Source organism: Grammomys surdaster, unplaced genomic scaffold, assembly GCF_004785775.1.
Source record: "Grammomys surdaster isolate TR1022 unplaced genomic scaffold, NIH_TR_1.0 126076, whole genome shotgun sequence".
NCBI classification, from domain to species: domain Eukaryota; kingdom Metazoa; phylum Chordata; class Mammalia; order Rodentia; family Muridae; genus Grammomys; species Grammomys surdaster.
The window spans coordinates 5,282,898-5,303,132 of record NW_021620885.1 but is presented as its reverse complement, the minus strand read 5'-3'; positions in this window follow the sequence as shown (position 1 = coordinate 5,303,132).

The window sequence follows — 20,235 nt, the reverse complement described above, 5'->3', positions numbered from 1 at the left end:
TCTACCTGAAAAATATCATTTTTTAAATTTCTTTTTAACATTTACATGGGATTTGAATTATGTCTTGTACTTTACTGACTCTCAAGTATTAACTCAGTACACTTAAAAGCTTCCTTTGAACTTGTATGTTATTATTTCCTGTAACTTACCTAAGAAGTTGAACTATAGACTTCATGGATATTCACTGAGTATAAGAACTCTGACTTTAACTTGACATTGTGAATTCACTTGAGTCTCCTATCAGTTGCACAGTTTCTCTACAAGTCTTATTTCTCAATTTGATCTTTGAGCAACTGTGCCACTTTTCATCCTTTAACTTTCACAAAAAAATCATCCAAAACTGCACCTTATTATCCCCCTTTTGCTCATATTAAAATTTTAATGGTAAATATCCTGATTTTATTTTAGCTAAGGATAGAAGAATAATTTTACTCGTTGTTCTACTCATTAAATTCTTAAAGTTGAGGTTTTAACATTGGCATAGAAATTTTTTATTAATATTTCCCATTTGTAAATACAAAATATGGCTTATATTATCATAAAAATGTTATTCTTATTTATGATTTTATGAGTTTGAAATTACAAATGTAATACCCTAAACATCGAGAATGACTTTTATTCATTGTATTAAATTATTTTATCTTTTAACAATTTATATATATAAAGTAAAGATGTCTGATTACTGTTTTATAAACTCTCTGAACTCCCGAACCCACATATGCTAACTACTTCTTCCCAGCAAGGAACTTTAGTTAATGTTATTTTTCTTTAGTTTTGTTTTATGACTTACTGAGTTAATTGTTTGTGTGAACAGATACCAAGAGTTATCCAACAATATTTGATGGCATTATAGATTGAGGGTCCCCTGTTCTGGAGTGTATCCCACGGTGATCATAGGCCTGGCTGGGGACAGGGTGCGAGCAGGGAGGGGAATTGATTCCACTGCCTCTGCTGCTGCCTCTGCTCACATTTCTACTGTCATTGCCCTGTCACTCCCAGGTGCTGCACTCTTCTCTCCACACTGAACCAGTCCCAGGTATGCCAGTGAGGTGTAGGCTAGCTGGCTAGCTGGCAAGAAGACAGCTTGGTGTCCCAGGCAGGTTCCGGGAGAACAGATCTCTCCCCAAGTGTTACAGCTCTTTAAATTCTCAGACAAGAGGATGATTCTTGCACACACATTTTACTTCTTCTGAATAGAGGCCTTATATAGTTTAAGGGTGGGTTAGGGTCTGGCAGCAGACAATGCCTTGTGGGGAAAAATTAGAGGGCCACTGTGATGGTGGCCCAGAAGCTTTCCACGTTGCTGCGGTACCACATGCAGGAGGAATGTCTATGGTTCCAGTGGCCTGGAGGCTTTGGTGGTGGCAGGCCCCAATGACACAAGGAAGTCCTTGGTTCCAAAAGGGTTTATTGTCATGGTGGATAGTGGATGGATTTGGATGTACCTCCCACCCCCGTAAAACTCAGGGCAGTCCAAAGTTATATAGGGAGGGAGAAAAAGGGAGAATCTTGAGACGATCAGGGGAAGATCTGGGGAGGCATGCTTAATTTGCTCCGCTCTAATCTTAGACCATGAGGCCTCTAGTCACACCCTTTACCTGTGCACTTTGGCAGGGGCTGTAACGGCCGGCCTACATGACTGAGTTTTAAGGAGACTAGACTTCTTTTCAGGACCCTGGGTTCTTGGGGCATGCTGAACTCCTGCGGTTTCTCACACAGAGTCTTGGGGTTCTAGGTTACTGCCCAACCATAACCCAGAATACCCTTACACAGTCCCAAAATGCCTATTGGCTTGGTCTGAGAGCTTGGTAATACCTCATCTACATGTGGGAGAGCCTGAGGCACTGTTCCTCTGATGGCCGTAGACCTCTCTGTGGGAGGGGCTGTGGGGTCTGAAGCTAAAGGAAAAGAACAAGGGCCCAGGAGCAGAGCCAAACACCTACTGCCCCATAAAGGTCCGGGGTTCAAGGCCTCTGCTCAACCAGGCAGCCAGCTGCTTCTCACAGCCCACTGCCCCACAACAGATGTAGTAACTGTAGAAAATAACTTCCCCTCCTACAGTATCTAAGAATAGCCAATAAGTAAGCAAGGAGGGTGGGGCCCTCTGATTTCCTTTATACAGGTTTATTTTTGACAAGCCTAGATTTTTGGAGGCCCATGGTAGAGAGCTCTGCCTCATGCATGATCGAAATTTCAGTTGTTGTATTGTATTCAGCTGATAACATTTTATGGTTCTCCCCTACAGCTTTTGTTCCCCTTTGTGCAGTATTCAGAGTCATAGATGGATAATAATGTTTGATTTAGGGCTGATAATTCAACTATTATGTATTATCAACCTTGAGCAGCCATACGTCTCTGTATTCACCACTAGTCACTTCAATGTGAGGTCATTTCTCTCAATTTGAGAATAACATTTGACTATGGGTATAAACACGAACATGTAGAAGACAGCTTGGTGACATAACAGTTTGACTGAAAAATAGTAGTAAGTTCCCCGCTAGAACTTAAGGTCTCCTCACTTAGGGATTGTAAGCTTAAATTTTTTTAAAACCTAGTTTTAATAAGTGTTCTCAAATGCTTCATCCCCTTCCTAGCCCACCACTCAAGGGAAAAATGGTAACTAGGAAAAGGTAATGTGGAACTATTTAGAAGTAGTTCTTTGGGGCAACTCCAACCTCCATTTATCAGGATATCAGAAATCCAGTTCGGTAGTGTCAGGAGAGCAAACACAACTAAGCTACAGCTGTGGCAGGATCCAGCAGACACATCAAGGACACTGCCAAATCAGTAGGAGCCAGCAGGAGCAACCAGAAACAGCTGGGATGCCATGAGAATTTTTTTGCCATACCTCTCTCAATGAAGTCAAGATCCATGAAGACATAAGACCAACAAAACATTGCAAGCCTAGCTTTATAAGCACACAGTCCCTGTCATTTGTGTCCTGTTTGTACTCTCTCCAAACATAATGTATCCTCCAATAGGTCTTACCTCAGAAAAACTTCTGAGTCTGCCTTAGTAAAATATCACAGAAAATTTCTGCTTCAATGGGGTTTGACTGGTTTCATATCACGAAACAGAGCTATGTCTTGTGGAGTGAGGCTTCTATTCGATTACAAAGATGTTGGTAACAGTCATATCAGCTGTGTCATTATTGCACCTGTGGGAAAAACACTTTTGGCATATTAATACACCAAACTGTAGTGTTTACAATGTGATGTGGCTTTTGACACCATTTATTTTCCAACAGATTGCATAGCCTGTACCATGAACAAATCAATACTTTTTTTTTAAATAATTACTCTATATACTTGGAATTATCTATGTCATAATATGATAATGAAAATTTTAACACTCGATATTGAACATTTAATTATGAGTATATACACTTAAGCAATACAATTTTATCTATAATGCTTAACTTTAGATCATATTTATGAAGCCACTTATAATAATACTAGTTCATGTACTCTAAAGTCCTATTAATTGTCAACTTAATAGAAGGGGATGAATAAAAAACACTCATGCACAATATCATTATTAGCTAATTGTAAACTATTTGTTATTTCAGCTATTATATAAATTCAATGACCTTCCCATTGTGACACAAATAATTGTTTTCTATAGTATGTTCTTTTTCTTAGAAAACATATTGTGGTGTCCATGGTAAAGTAAAAGATTTCTGATGAGAAGAGCAGTTAGTGACAAAATGTCAGCCTGGATTTCTGTTGTTTAATATAGCTACCCATCTAGCAAAAATCTAATTCAAAATTGTATTATTATATTTAGACTCTACTTTCAGATATTGAGAACTAAATAGTCTGGCTTTCATTACTTTCCAGATTTAATTAGAATGCAACTGTTGTCCACTATTGCAAATTATTAGAGAGAATTTTTCAATTATTTCTATGTGATTATATGACATTAGTACTAATCATGTTGGGAGATTCCAGCCCTGAAAATTTCTGAAAATTGATATATGAGAAAATAATTTTACATATATGTGTGTGTGTGTGTGTGTATTTTCTGCAGTGCACAGAGGGCTGTATGTAAATATAGATATGTAAAAATATAATTATAGGCAATTTTATTCTCTGGAATAATTGAGCAGAATTTTAATTGTATATTTTTATTCTATTAATACCTAATTTAGTTTAATTTAATTTGCTAATACCTAAGCATCTATATGAGTGTTAACTGACAATAAATAGAATTACAACACAGAAATCTTGTAAAATACAAAGGCAGAAACCATAATATATAAACTTACAGTCTGCATGGAAAGAAATATGTTTGTGCCTGGTGTATGGAGAGGCCAGAAAGAGTATTGGATCTCCCAAAATTAGGGTATAGGAAATTATGAGGTGGAATGTGGGAGCCAAGGGAGAAACAATGTCTTCAGGAAAAGGAACATGTGCTCTAATATGTTGAGCCATCTCTCCAGCTCCTCAGAATAATGAACTTAACAGATTTGCATTTATTAAGAATGGTGGTGGTGGTGGTGGTGGTGGTGATGGTGTGTGTGTCAAAGTAAAAGAAAAACTATGATTCAAGTAATTCTCCATGCCATATCATGAACATGATATCAACTCTTAAATATGATTTTAACTGATACTTCAAAATATTTTCTGAAGCAGCAACTTACACACATTTTTGAAGATGTCCGTTTGCATTATCAAACAAGCAAACAGTAATAGATATGTACACATGTAATGCACACTTTTGTAACCTTTTGAAATTTTCTTTCATGAGAAAGAAAAATATTTAAAATGGTATAAAATATATTGATCAATGAAATATTATTATTTGATAGATCACATTTTTAGAGATCCATTTTTCTTTAATTTAACTGAGATCTGCGAACATGTGGACCATGGACAAGTTTAGAGAAAGTTTTCTTCAAGATTAGACTCTGTCAGTTATTGTGGTTTAAAACCTCAGTTATGTCTGTACATTTACTTTGTCAGCCATAAAATAAACACCTTATAAGAACTTCCACTTAATATTATTTCTATGTCCACTTACACTTATCTTACAAATTGTATAAGTTCACCTGCAATCAGCAGAGAAAGTAATTGCTAGGTTAATCAAATAATTCTGAAAAAAATATATTTTATTTGTAACATTTTTCTTTTAAAAGGTTGTATGAGTTTATGTGAGTATATGTGTGCATGTGTGTATGTATGCATATGTATGAATAAGGAAGTGCAGTCATAGATTCACATGTCTCTTCATGTATGTAAAAGCCACAGGACCAATCTGTAGAGTCAGATCTATTCTCCAAAATTACACAGATTCTAGGAATTGAACTATTTCACTTGGAGTTGTGAGATAAGAACCTTTACCCATTGGGCTACCTTGCCAAGACATACAAGACTAAATTTTGTAATGCATATAATCTACAAATAAATCATGTTAAATATTTTCTTTACCTAGATATTTGTTCCATTTATTCAGCAATGAACTCTGTATTGAATCTATCTTAGTTATTAAAATGAATAAAAGATTATCAAAATGTCAGCAGGAAAACAAGTGTTAACAGTAGTTGAAGCCCTTCACCAGCCTTGACCTGACACGGTCCATATTATGCGCTGTGAGAGAGACATGCTCACCACAGTGGAACAGGCAAAGCTGCCTAAGGACCACGGAGTGGAAAATAAAGGGCACTGAGCAGTGCTGGACCAGACACTGTGGCAAAGGCTTTGGGAGATTATCAAATAAAATAATTGGAAATTTAAGGAAAGAAGGAGATTTTTAATTCTGTTCAAAAATCAGTAACAGATGATTTTAACATAGTATTTTATGATATATTTATGTATTATTAAATTTATAGTAATCCAGCCATATTTTCAAACATATTCTAAAATATAAAATAAGTTTGACTACATTTTATTGAAAGAAGTTTATGCAAATGAAATAGAAAAAAATCCAATTTTCAGATTCTGCTTTTCTTCATTCATTATTCTTTATTGCTCCTGCAAATTGATCTTTTATTTTGATTCATTTGGTTGGTGAGGCAAATGAATGTGAAATTGAATTATTTATGCTTCAAGATTTTAAAAAAAAAAAAAACAAAAACAAAGCTAGAATCCTTCTGAATTTCATCTGAAATCTTAAGTTTGCTTTATTTCTTCAGTCTGAACATAAAATCTATTTAAGGGAAATATATTCAATAATAATTATATACACATATATGTATATAAGTATATGTATAAAATTAAATATATATTATAAATAATATATATGTACCTATATGAGTATAAACATATATATGAATGTATGTATAAAACTTTACATCAACATATGTGAAGCATATATGTGAAGCATATATATGTATATGTATATTGATATATACCCATATATGAATGTATATGCATATACATGTGTGTATGCATATATATATATATATATATATATATATATATAATGTAAGTAAGATAAAATATACAGAAAGTTGAACAAGATAAGATAAAGTACTCAAAACTACCCAATAACGAAAATAAAATAATAACTTGTGAAAGGCAACACTCTTTCTAAAAGGATCTCTGAGTTTGATCTCAGAAACAGATGGATCGGTTAGTTAATAACCACAAGCAATCATTTTGAGCTAAAATTGAAAAATGTTGGAAAAGTCACCTCTATGTTTTATAAACCTGAAAGCAATAGTACTCATTGAAGTGAAATGTGTCCTGCTTCTCTACAAATCCAGCACACAACCATCACTGGGAGAACTGCTCAGAGTACATGCTTCTCGTTAAGGAATGAGCTCTATTCCTCTGCATTCTGAGACTCTTCTCAGGAAGTCTACTCTCCTTCATACTCATAGAACTATGAAGGAATTGAATTGTTAGACTACTTGTGCCTAGACTCAAACAAAGAAGAAACTCCCAGATATTATGATTCAAAGTTTAGTGAATCACAGGACATGTCCAGTTATTCGACCCTGTTAAGTAAAACCACCTGGCTACAGAATCCACCAGGTTACTTCTATAGTAGGTATAATGGGCTTGTTCCCTTGATTAACATATTCACAGAAGTTGATAAATAAAAATTTGAAAAGCAGATATTTGACACAGTTTATATAAAATAACTGAAATCCTATAGATGGAGAATACTCAGCAGAGGTATGAATCAGTAATAGCTGAGTCAGCATGAAAGTTGGAATAGTAAAATATCCTAATGAAATCAATTGCCATAGTTGTTTTACAAAGACTTAAATGTATTACTTTATATTTATTTAAAATCCTATGCAATGCATACAATCATATACATTTCAAGAGAAGTTATGCCACTTGAGATTATGAATACACCATAGGTAGTATAAAGTAAGAAAGTCCTAGTACCTGACATAAGAAATTTGGTCAACATAGTCCAGAAGATTCCTAAATCTTTATATGATATAGTTCTTGGTTGCCCTTGTAAAGGTAAGTCCTAATTACTGATGACAGAAAACACTAAAGACACAGAAGTCAGATTATTTAAACTGGATTCTTGAATTCTGAAAGCCTCCTCACGGCATCTTATCTACCTTGATACCAGACAATACTATGTGAGCTATCAAGCTAGGGAAGTAAATGATAGTCTTACTCAGATATAACAACTATGACCTATAATAAAACCAAGGTAAGATATTCCTAGAGGTACAATAGTGGCACTCAAATAGTGGTAACTAACAACTCTCTCATTTGACATAAAAACTACTCAGCAGAAGAGAAATCATGCCTGGTTCTAGATTCCTAGTCAAGTATGTGAAAATAGTGAGGTAGACTAGTAATAGAAAATAATTGACTACGGTCATCTTGCTAGACTAGAATAATTTCTTATAATAATTTAAATATTATACTTATATCCACAGGTAAGTGGAGCTACCTCCCCTAATAAAAGGAGCTCCTTTATACAGTCAATGGAGAATATGACAGAAAACCATGACTGGACACATTCAAATAATTATGTGGAACCCATCTCTAAAATCTACATTTGTATACTATCTCTATCTGGATCTTAGTCTGCATCTATGGCTTAGGGAACGATATGGAAGACAGATAAGAAGGGATTTAAACGACAGAATATATAGAATTCTGCTCTGATAAGACTCCTATAAAATGCTATGTAAACTGTACTGAAAAAAATGACAATATCAATAGGGATGCTGAAATAGAAGGAGAGATATACCATCCTTACACAAAAAGAGTAGAGGAAACTAATGACTTCTAGGACTAGAATTATTTTTTCCCAGTTTGAATGTGGAATTGGCTATCCAATACAAAGTGATAAACCCAGAAAAATGTATATATATACAATAAAAATTTGTCTAAGAAAATTATATATTTGTGTATGTGTGTGTGTGTGTGTATAATGAAAAGAGACTATTAATTTGAGGGTGAAGACACACACACACATACACACATGCACACACACACACACATTATATATATATATATGATTATGAGAGGTTAAAGGTTAAAGGTACCTGGCTGGGACTGGAGATAGAAAAGGATTGGGGAAAAGTGTGAGATAAGTCTCTTTTAAATTAAAAATGCATTTTACAATAAAATGATTCATTGAAAAGGATGGCAAAAAAGGAACAAATGCAGAGTTAAATAACCTATGACAAAGGATAGAAATCTTCAAACAATTATTTTTAAAAGAGGTGAATGATACTGTTTTAAATCAAAAGAAGATAATATTAGGGCTGATGAGATGGTACCAGTTGCCATCTGTTTACACCAGAAAAGACATGAGTTCAAAATCTCAGTACCCAAAGTTGTGTGATTCTTTTCGAGGGAGACATGAATGAACATACAGACACTCTAAATATGTAAATTTATAAGAAATCTCATTAGTTTGCCTGATGATTTAAACCATAAAATGACAGATGAAACACACACGCACACACACATACACACACACGCATATATATGTATATGCATATATATACATATATATATATAAAATATACATACACATGTACATACACTATGAATATAGAAACAGAATTACATATATAATTTAAAGTAAAATCATTTGTTATACCATAAACTCATGTGGAGAATCATTTAAGACCTTGGCAGAAAGTAAATACTTAACTTTCTCTCATGTTGTATTTTTAAACTAATATCATATAAGTAGAAAATATTAGAATATTTAGTAATGATGAGAAAAGATAAAATGGAGGAATATTATTATAACCTTCAAACTTTGAGTTAGAATATGTACACATTTTGCAGAAGCAGTAGAGTGTACATTGACTAAATCAAATGCATTGCGTATGTAAAATTTGCTGTAATGTATTCTCAGCCTCCACTGACATAACATCTAACTGAAGTTATCTATTTATATATTCAAAAATGTACATGAACTGATATGAATGAACAAACATACACACATGCACACAGACACACACAAAAAGAGACACACATAAAACATCAATAACAGTAATAACTTTATATTTTGTACCTATTTAAAAATACAAATTTGTGTCTAAAATATATAAAGTTTTATGCCATTGATTACTCTATAAAGCCAGAAAGAAGTTTAAACATAGTTGTTGAGTTTCTTCTCCTGAGGACAGATTTTTTTTCGTATGAAATAAACATACTTTACATTTTACCACTCAATCACTTAAATTTAAATTATCAAGTAATAAAATGTTTCATTTCATTATATATTATGTCACTTTCTAAATCATAAACTGTTTTAAAATAGTCTGCTTCTATTATAGATGTCATCAATGATGTGATGTTAATATTATTTCTTTTAAAATTCTTAGGTGTTCAGAACAAGTCACATTTCCTACGTTGTTATTCTTTCGGGATAAGATCTTTACTAAATTAAAATTAAGTTTGTTTTTTTAATAATTTAATATTGATATGTATTATATTCAGATTATATTCTTGTACCACATTCTCTTATACCTTCCCATCCCTATCAGCCCTCTTTCTTTCCTTTCAGCACTACACCAAATTCAGGATGCTTTGTTTTTGTTCTTCATCCCCAGGCTCCACAATATATGAGTGAGTGAGATTCTGGTCCGTACCATTTGTAATTCTTAAGTTAGATAGAACACAATTTGAGAGGATAGGAAAGAGGGATAGTTGTTATTGTAGGAGATGTGTATGGTGGAATATTTCCAAAATACATGGACTTACCTAATAAAAGTGAGAATTAAAAACAAAAAGGATGACAACTGAAAAATAACCGGTGGTTGAGCTCTGAAATGAACCTGTGGCATGAGGAGACAGACAGAGAGACAGAGAGTGAAAGAGAAAAAGAGAGACAGAGAGAGATAGAGAGACACAGAGAGACACAGAGAGACAGAGATAGAGGCAGAAGGAGAGGTAGAGAGTAAAAGACTCCAGGACACTTAAAAATAATTGAAAGTAAGGTCAGAAGTGATTTGCTCATTTTCTCATGTTTAAAAGAAAACTATCTCAATACCTAAAATGAAGATACATTAAGATGTTGTGAATGAGAGACTGAATGAGTAAAAGTATTCTACTTGGACAATGAATATGACAGTCTTTAAAGAAAAGTTAAGCATATTTGTAGAAAGTATTTTCTAGAAATGGTATTTTTGTTGAGTTGAACAATTTAATCAAATACAGACACATATGATATTATTACTTTGTATGCAGTATTTTTAATTTTCACTATTGAATAATCTGAATTAAAATTAGTTGTCTAGTGAGTTCTATTCAGGTTATCAAGATTAAAAATGTTATAAAACTATATAGTTGTAATGTTTACACAACATTATGGAAGCAATTAAAATAAATCAGCCATGACCTTCAAATAGTTAAGATGTTAAATTATACAGTGTTTACTTTACAACAACATAAAATGAAATTTTTATATTGTCTGAGTACTAGGCAAATTCTTAATGTTATGATACACTCTACCTTCTGTAAGTCTGATCATGGACAAGGTAGAGATAAAGGAAAAATCCTACAACAGAGCTAACTTCTTAATGAAAACTTTAAAAACCAGAAGAGCCAAAATCAGTATACTAAAAGACAAAGATGACAACCTAAATACTTTACCGAGCAACACACTATGCCACAGGGTTCTGGGGTTAATAAAACTAAAGATAGATCCCACAATATAGTAAAGTGTGTATATGACAAAATCACAGCTATAATAATTATCATTGGAACAAGGCACTATACTTACATTAAAGTAGGGCATCTAAATATTTCCAGAGCAAATCTTTTTTATTAAAAAAAAAAAAACTAGTCAGATATTAGCTGTCACAATCTCAACTAAAAGACTGCCAGTTCTTCAAAGGTGATTGAAGCCTTCAGAATTCAATAGAAGTGTCATTTTAACTGACAGATTGTTACGAATTTGGTTTAAAGTCTGTAAATGAATTAAAATTTATGGCACTTTTGAATATCTATGTTTTAGGGAAAGTTCAACAAATATATTAAAGTAAAATTTTTAATGAATATAATATATTAAGTAAAATTAAATCCGAATGCATTTGATTTGAAAAAAGAGATGAGAGCTATTTCAGTGAGAAATTTGTTTTAAATCATGTTAGTTTGCTGAATTTTGGCAAGCAATTTCTCTACATTAATTAAAGTAATATCATTTTGTTTCCTAATACTTTTTTTAAAAAACACATTAATTGCTTTTCATGTGCTGAACATTTTTACAGTTGAAGAATATTTCTAGTCCTCAATTATAATTTTAATATTCTTTATTCATTATTTTGTTAAGAAGTTTTCAGTAGTATTAATTAAAGACATTGGTTTATAGTTTATCTTATTGAGATATCCTTTGTTTTGTTTTCTGACTTTTTTATTTTTATCAGAGAAATACTGAATATACAAATAAACTTTTAAAAAGTTATCTTCTCTTGAAGCTTTGAGGATTGGTGGTCATTAAAAAGTAACTTTTTAAATTTTAATTTAATTTTATTTTTTACTTACTTTACATCCCAGTCACTGTCCTCCTCCCTGTGACCCCCTCTCACAAATCTTCCCCTTCCCCCTCCTCTTCTCTTCTGAGCAAGCAGGAACCCACTGGGTATTTCCCAACTCTGGCATGATAAATACCATCTAAAAAACAAAAATATACAGTTTAGTAAGGCTATTATATATTGTTGTATGTATGTTTATAAGATGTCTAAATAAATGTATTAATGTGATTTATTTACCATTGTAATATATATATTTTAAATTTTTATTTTTTATTTTTCCCCAATCTGTTTTTACACCATTTTAATTACATGTAAATATTAAGATCAGTTCTCAGTTAGCAAGGCAATAAACAAAGTCTCTTGATCACTGTTTCTAAGGGCTTATCACGATGATCAAAATATCTCAGCTTACTTTCCCATCCATGCCCAAATTCATATTCATGCCTGAAGCCTACTTCTTTGTTCTAGCTTAAGATTAAGATTCCTGCCTGAAATTACTTCTTTGTTCTATCCTAACGTCAGAGTCCTGCTGGAAGCTCATTTCCTTGTCCTTGGCCAATGTCAGATTCCTGATGAGCAGCCCCCAAAACTCTCCACATCTCCCCCTTTTTTATTTCATAAACAAGACTGAGCATGTCTTATGTTATTCTGAAAAGAATACCTTCCTTACCCATCATGGAATATTCATTATCAAAAGTAATGCACTTGTGTCTTAGGTTGGTAAGGCTCTGTGCAGAATCTTACCTGTCCTTGGCTTGCCAGCCTGATAATGTAATAACTCTGTCTGGGGTCCATTTTTAGGTTCAAGCCATGTACTTTGACTGCCAACATGTTGATGTTAAAAACAAGCTTTAAGACAATGGGCAGGAATAAAAGTATTCCCAGGACCAAATGGCTAGCATGATTAAGCTATATGTGCCATTCTTGAAGCTTGACTAAAATGGAAATACTGACCTCAGGCCATGGATAATTTTATCAGCAATATCTGCTGCATCAAAGCTCAGAAGAGGAGCATTCTTTAAATTCATAATCTCTCTATGGAAAGTCAAAGCATCCAGAAAGGTGTTGGAATTATACCAAATACCTTGCATGTGTCTTTAAATTTTTCCTAATTATAATGACTATCATTGTAAATTTTAGAACACAACACCCTTGGTTTTTGGCATGACATTCGAGATAGCTTCTTACTATTAAACTCTGATCTTCCTGCAAATAGTTTGAATAGGATAAAGAACCTTAATCTGTTATTCCAACTATCTAAATCCTCTTGTATACTCAACACACTAGTAACATTTTTTTTTTTGCTAAATCATTAACAAAAGTAGGTATCTTAACTTCTTATGTCAAAGTAACTGTAGAAACAGTGATGCTAGCAATTAATGTAATTAAAGTTATTATACCAGCAATAGTCAAGCCAACTATACTCTTGCGTCTGCTTAAAGCCTGAATCACTTCCTCCAGTACTTGCAAGCTTTTGTCAGAATACTAAGGTAACTGTATTACCAAGGGCAATAAAACAAAAGCTTGTTGAGTTAACCCCATAGCAGACATGCCAGGTTTCAACACACTAACATGATTAGAAAGTGTACAATCAATACAACTTATATTAAATACAGTTGAAGAAACAAAAGTAATTTTAACATGACAATTAAAAGACCATTAACACATGAACTAACATTTGTTTTAAATCCAGATCCTGTCCCAACTTTATCTTTTGCTAATATAACATCATAGAGAACTGCAGCTAACTTCCAAATATGTCTCTCAAAATGTCCTGAAGAGTCTTCCAAAAGAAGAATCCAATATTTCCAATATTGGATTGATATCTAGACCAGTCCATGATTGAGTCCAAGTAACTGGTCACATTTAAGAAAAATATAAAAGTTATTGTAACATCTCTTTTTGATTCTCTGTCACATAAGATCCAAAAACTTGAGGCAAGATAGCTTGTTCTGTCTGGGATATAGGCAAGAAAGGTGGGTCAGGAACACATGCCCAATATATCTTCCCAGTCACCATTGTCAGGGCACTTAGCAAGATAACAGGTCAGCATCATTGTTTGTCCTGACATCAGCATGTCTCATCAGTCACACTGGTGCCACCATGCTCCTACAGAATCTACCAGAAATAAACACAAACATGCCCTCTTCCCCATATTAGATACCTGACTGGGATTATGCCAAATGCTTTCACCTAGGTTACGTATGTCTAGTTGTAGGGTGCTGTAGACACTCAGCAGAAAATTCCTTGGCATCTATTTAAAAAAAATAAATGAAAGGAACATGTTTTAAATAAATGTGTGGTTTATGGGAATACAGTTCCCACTTTTTTATTTTTCAAGGGCACCAACATACATAAAAGAACTTTACTAAAAATCAAAACACACATTACACCTCACACAATAATAGTGGGGGATTTCAACAACCCACTCTCAGCAATGGACAGATCATGGAAACAGAAACTAAACCATGACACTTTGAAACTAACAGAAGTTATGAACCAAATGGATTTAACGGATATCTGTAGCACATTTCATCCTAAAAACAAAAGAATATACCTTTTTCTCAGCACCTCGTGATACCTTCTCCAAAATAGGAGAATATATTTGGTCACAAAACAGGTCTCTACAGATACAAACAGATTGAAATAATCCCATGCATTTTATCAGAACACCACGGACTTACCCTGGTCTTTAATAATGACAAAACCAATGGAAAACACACATGCACAACTGAACAACTCTCTACTCAATGATGACTTGGTCAAGGAAGAAATAAAGAAAGAAATAAAGACTTTTTAGAATTTAATGAAAATGAGGACACATCATACCAAAACTTGTGGGACTCCATGAAGGCAGTGCTAAGAGGAAAACTCATAGCTCTAAGTGCCTACAAAAAGAAACAGGAGAGAGTACATACTAACAACTTGACAGCACAATTAAAAGCTCTAAACAAAAAGAAGCAAATACACACAAGAGGAGTAGAAGGCAGGAAATAATAAAACACAGGGCTGAAATCAACCAAATAGAAAAAGAAAGAACAATACAAAATATCAACAAAACCAGGAGATGGTTCTTTGAGAAAGTCAACAAGATAGATAAACCCTTAGGCAGATTAACCAGAGGGCACAGAGACAGTATCCAAATTAATAAAATCAGAACTGAAAAGACAGCCATAACAACAGAAACTGAGGAAATTCAAAAAATCATCAGATCCTACCACAAAGGCCTATACTCAACAAAACTGGAAAACATGGATGAAATGGACAACTACCTAGACAGATACCAGGTACCAAAGTTAAATCAGGAGCAGATAAACCATCTAAATAGTCCCATAACCCCTAAGGTAATAGCAGCAGTCATTAAAAGTCTCCACACCAAAAAAAAAAAAAAAAAAAAAAAGCCCAGGATAAGATGGTTTTAGTGCAGAATTCTATCAGACCTTCAAGGAAGACCTAATTCCAATTCTCTTCAAACTATTCCACAAAATAGAAACAGAAGGAACATTATCCAATTTACTCTATGAAGCTACAATTACACTCATACACAAACTTCACAAAGACTCAACAAAGAAAGAGAACTTCAGACCAATCTCCCTTATGAACATCGATGCAAAAATACTCAATAAAATTCTAGCAAACCGAATCCAAGAACAGAGCAAAACAATCGTCCATCATGATCAAGTAGGTTTTATCCCAGGAATGCAGGGATGGTTCAATACTCAGAAATCCATCAATGTAATCCACTATATAATCAAACTCAAAGAAGAAAACCACATGATCATCTCACTAGATGCTGAGAAAGCATTTGACAATATTCAACATACCTTCATGATAAAAGTCTTGGAAAGATCAGGAATTCAAGGCCCACAACTAAACATAGTAAAAGCAATTTACAGCAAACCAGTTGCCAACATCAAACTAAATGGAGAGAAACTTGATGCAATCCCACTAAGATCAGGGACTAGACAAGGCTGCTGACTCTCCCCCTACCTATTCAATATAGTACTGGAAGTCCTAGCCAGAGCAATTAGACAACAAAAAGAAGTCAAAGGGATACAAATTGGAAAGGAAATAGTCAAAATATCACTATTTGCAGATGATATGATAGAATACTTAAGTGATCCCAAAACTTCCACCAGAGAACTCCTAAACCTGATAAACAACTTCAGCAAAGTGGCTGGTTATAAAATCAACTCAAAGAAATCAATAGCCTTCCTCTACATGAAAGATAAACAGACTGAAAAAATGAGAAATGACACCCTCCACAATAGTCAGAAATAATAATATAAAATACCTTGGTGTGAATCTAACCAAGCAAGTGAAAGACCTGTATGACAAGAATTTCAAGTCCATGAAGAAAGAAACCGAAGAAAATCTCAGAAGATGGAAAGATCTCCCATGCTCATGGATTGGCAGGATTAATATAATAAAAATGTCCATCTTGACAAAAGCAATTTACAGATTTAATTCAATTCCCATTAAAATCCCAACTCAATTCTTCACAGAGTTAGAAAAGGAAATTCTCAAATTCATTTGGAATAACAAAAAACCCAGGATAGTGAAAACTATTCTCAACAATAAATGAACTTCTGGAGGAATCACCATCCCTGGCCTCAAGCTGTACTATAGAGCAATGGTGATAAAAACTACATGGTATTGGTTCAGAGACAGGCAGGAAGATCAATGGAATAGAATTGAAGACCCAGAAATGAACCCACACACCTATGATCACTTGATCTTTGACAAAGGAGCTAAAACTGTCCAGTGGAAAAGGACAGTGTTTTCAACAAATGGTGCTGGTTCAACTGGAGGACAACATGTAGAAGAATACAAACTGATCCATTCTTATCTCCTTGTACAAAGCTCAAGTCCAAGTGGATAAAGTCCTCCACATAAAACCAGATACACTGAAACTAATAGAAGAGAAGGTGGGGAAGAACCTCAAATACTTGGGCACAGGGGAAAAGTTCCTGAACAGAACACCAATGGCATATGCTTTAAGATCAAGAATTGATAAATGGGACTCATAAAATAGCAAAGTTTTTGTAAGGCAAAGGACACTGTCAATAGGACAAAATGACAACCAACAAATCAGGAAAAGATCTTTACCAATCTTACATCTGATAGAGGGCTAATATCCAATATATACAATGAACTCAAGAAATTAGACTCCAGACAACCAAATAACCCTATTAAAAAATGGGGTATAGAGCTTAGCAAAGAATTTTCAACTGAGGAAACTCGAATGGCTGAGAAGCACCTAAAGAAATGTTCAGTATCCTTAGTCATCAGGGAAATGCAAATCAAAACAATACTGAGATTCCACCTCACACCAGATAGAATGGCTAAGATTAAAACTCAAGTGATAGTAGATGCTTGCGAGGGTGTGGAGAAAGAGGAACACTCCTCCATTGTTGGTGGGACTGCAAGATGGTGCGAGCACTTTGGAAATAAGTCTGGCAACTCCTCAGAAAGTTGGACATAGCATTACCTGAGGATCCAGCTATAACACTCCGAGGCATATACCCAGAAGATGCTCTAACATAACAAACACATATGCTCAAGTATGTTCATAGCAGCCTTATTTATACTAGCCAGAAGCAGGAAAGAACCCAGATGCCCTTCAACTGAGGAATGGATAAAAAAATTGTGGTACATTTACACAATGGATTGTTACTCAGCTATTAAAACCAATGAATTTGAGAAATTCCTAGGTAAATGGATGGAACTAGAAATTATCATTCTAAGTGTGGTAAGCCAATCACAAAAGAACACACATGGTATTCACTCACTGATTATTGGATATTAGCCCAGAACCTTGAAATACCCAAGATTCAACTCACAGGCCACATGAAACTCATGAAGAAGGAAGACCAAGTGGGGGTGCTTCGGTCCTTCTTAGAAGGAGCAACAAAATACTCAAGGGAGCAAATATGGAGACAAAGTGAGGGACAGAAACTGAAGGAGGGTCTCTGGAGACCATTCCACCTGGGTATCCTTCCCATGTTCAGTCACCAAAGGTAGATGCTGATATGTATGTCAGGAAGTGCATGCTGATAAGAGCCTGATATAGATGTCTCCTCAGAGGTCTTCAAGAGTCTGACATAGTCAGAGCCAGATGCTCACAGCTAGCCATTGAACTGATCATGGGGTTCCCAATGGAGGAGTTAGAGTGAAGACTGTTGGAGCTGAAAGGGTTTGTGGCCCCATGAGGAGAGCAACAATACCAACCAACCAGAGCTCCCAGGGTCTAAACCACCAGCCTGGGAGCACTTAGGGAGGGATCCATGGCTTCAGCTGTACATGTAAGGGTGGAGGACCCTGCTGGGCATATGTGGGAGAAGAGATCCTTGGTCTCATGAAGGCTGGTTGCCCCAGGGGGTGAGTTATTTGAGGGTGGGGATGTGAGATTGGGGGTGGGGTAGGTAGGCATACATTTGCAGAGAAGGAGGAGGGGTGAGGGGATAGGGGGTTCCTGGGTCGGTGGGGGATGGGGCAAGTGGATAACATATGAAATGTAAATAAATTATCCAATAAAAAAAGAATTTTTAAAGGTTCCATGAGCCCCTTCCACAGTCCCTTGTCCTTGAAGATTAAGAGGAAACCCAGTAATATAGATAATATTAATTTTTTGACAGAAAGTCTCAAATGCTCAACTGCAATTGCCAGTTCCATTATGTGGTATTTTTAAATTTTTATTATTGGATATTTTATTTATTTATATTTCTGTTGTTATCCCCTTTACCCATTCCCCGCCCAATAAAAAACCCTGATCCCTTTCCCCTCTCTGCTTCTATGAGGGTGTTTCCCCACCCATCCACCCACTCCTACCTCCCTGCCCTCAAATTCCCCCATACTAGGGCATCCAGCCTTCATGGGACCAAGGACTTCCTCTCCCATGGATGCCTGACAAGGCCTTCCTTCACTACATATACAGCTTGAGCCATGGATCTCTGGATGTTTGTTCCCAGGCTGGTAGTTTAGACACTAGGTGCTTTGGTTAGTTGGTATTGTTGTTCTCTCCATGGGGATGCGAATCCCTTCAGCTCCTTCAGTCTTCTCTCTAATTCATCCATTGGGCACCCCCTGATCAGTTCAATGATTAGCTATGAGCATCATCCTCTAAATATGTCAAACTCTAGAAGGGCCTCTCAGGAGACAGGTATATCAGGCTCCTGTCAGCATGTACTTCCTTCCATCCACAACAGTGTCTGCATTTGATGACTGCACATGGGATGGATTCCCTGGTGTAGCAGTCTCTGAACTGTCCCTCCTCCAGTCTCTGCTCCACACTTTGTCTCCATATTTTTTCCTGTGTGTAGTTTGCTACTCCTTCTAAGAAGGACTGAACCACTCACAGTTTAGTCTTCCTTCTTTTTGAGCTTCATGTGTTCTGTGAGTTGTATCTTGGGTATTGTGAGCTTTTCAGCTAATATCCACTTACCAGTGAATACATACCATGTGTGTTCTTTTGTGATTGGGTTAATTTGCATGGCATAATTGTCTGTGAGGCTTACTGCTAAGTCAGCTCACCCCTTTCTACTGCTTTCTGAACTCTTATTGCCTGGTTCAATTCAGATGTTCTGCCTCAAATTCCTCTCCAAGCTGACTGATTCAAACTTGTTTCTCTCAAATTCTGCTTGAATTGTTCTTCTTCCCTCATACTAACTCTGGCCATATTTTCTAATCTTCAGTCTCTTCCTCATTCTCTGGCTCATTCCATCTTCACCTGTTTCTAGCTTGATCTCTCTGCAACCTGTCTGTAAAACTGTCCCTGAAAATTTGTCTCTGAACTCCATGAACTCCACTCCCCTTCACAGCCTCTCAACTCAATGACTCATCCAAGTGCATGCATCTGTTTCCTAAGTGCTGGAATTTCTTCTACTATAGTTTGTGACTGCAGATTTGAGCTCTTGCAAGATGTTTATGTGCTTATATCTAATGTCCTCATTCTTTCAACTTTCTTACTTCTTTAAGTAAATTTACTGTGGCTATTTGAAAAATTTTCCTAGTAATCAGCTTTTAGGTTCTTTTCTTTTAGCTGCTTATTCATTTCCTTTGAGGTAAATTTTCCTGTTTATTGCATGTCTTGGTATCGTTTCATTGTTGGAAAATGAATATTTTACTGTAACTCATAGTTTGGAAGCTTGAAAATATATTTTATAAGTTAAAAGTAGTTTCCTCTCAGCAATATGGATATCTGACACTTCAGTATTTCTCATTCTCTGGTGTCTTCTGAGTCTTTACCTTATTTCAGGTATACACAGATATTCTCTCTCTCTCTCTCTCTCTCTCTCTCTCTCTCTCTCTCTCTCTCT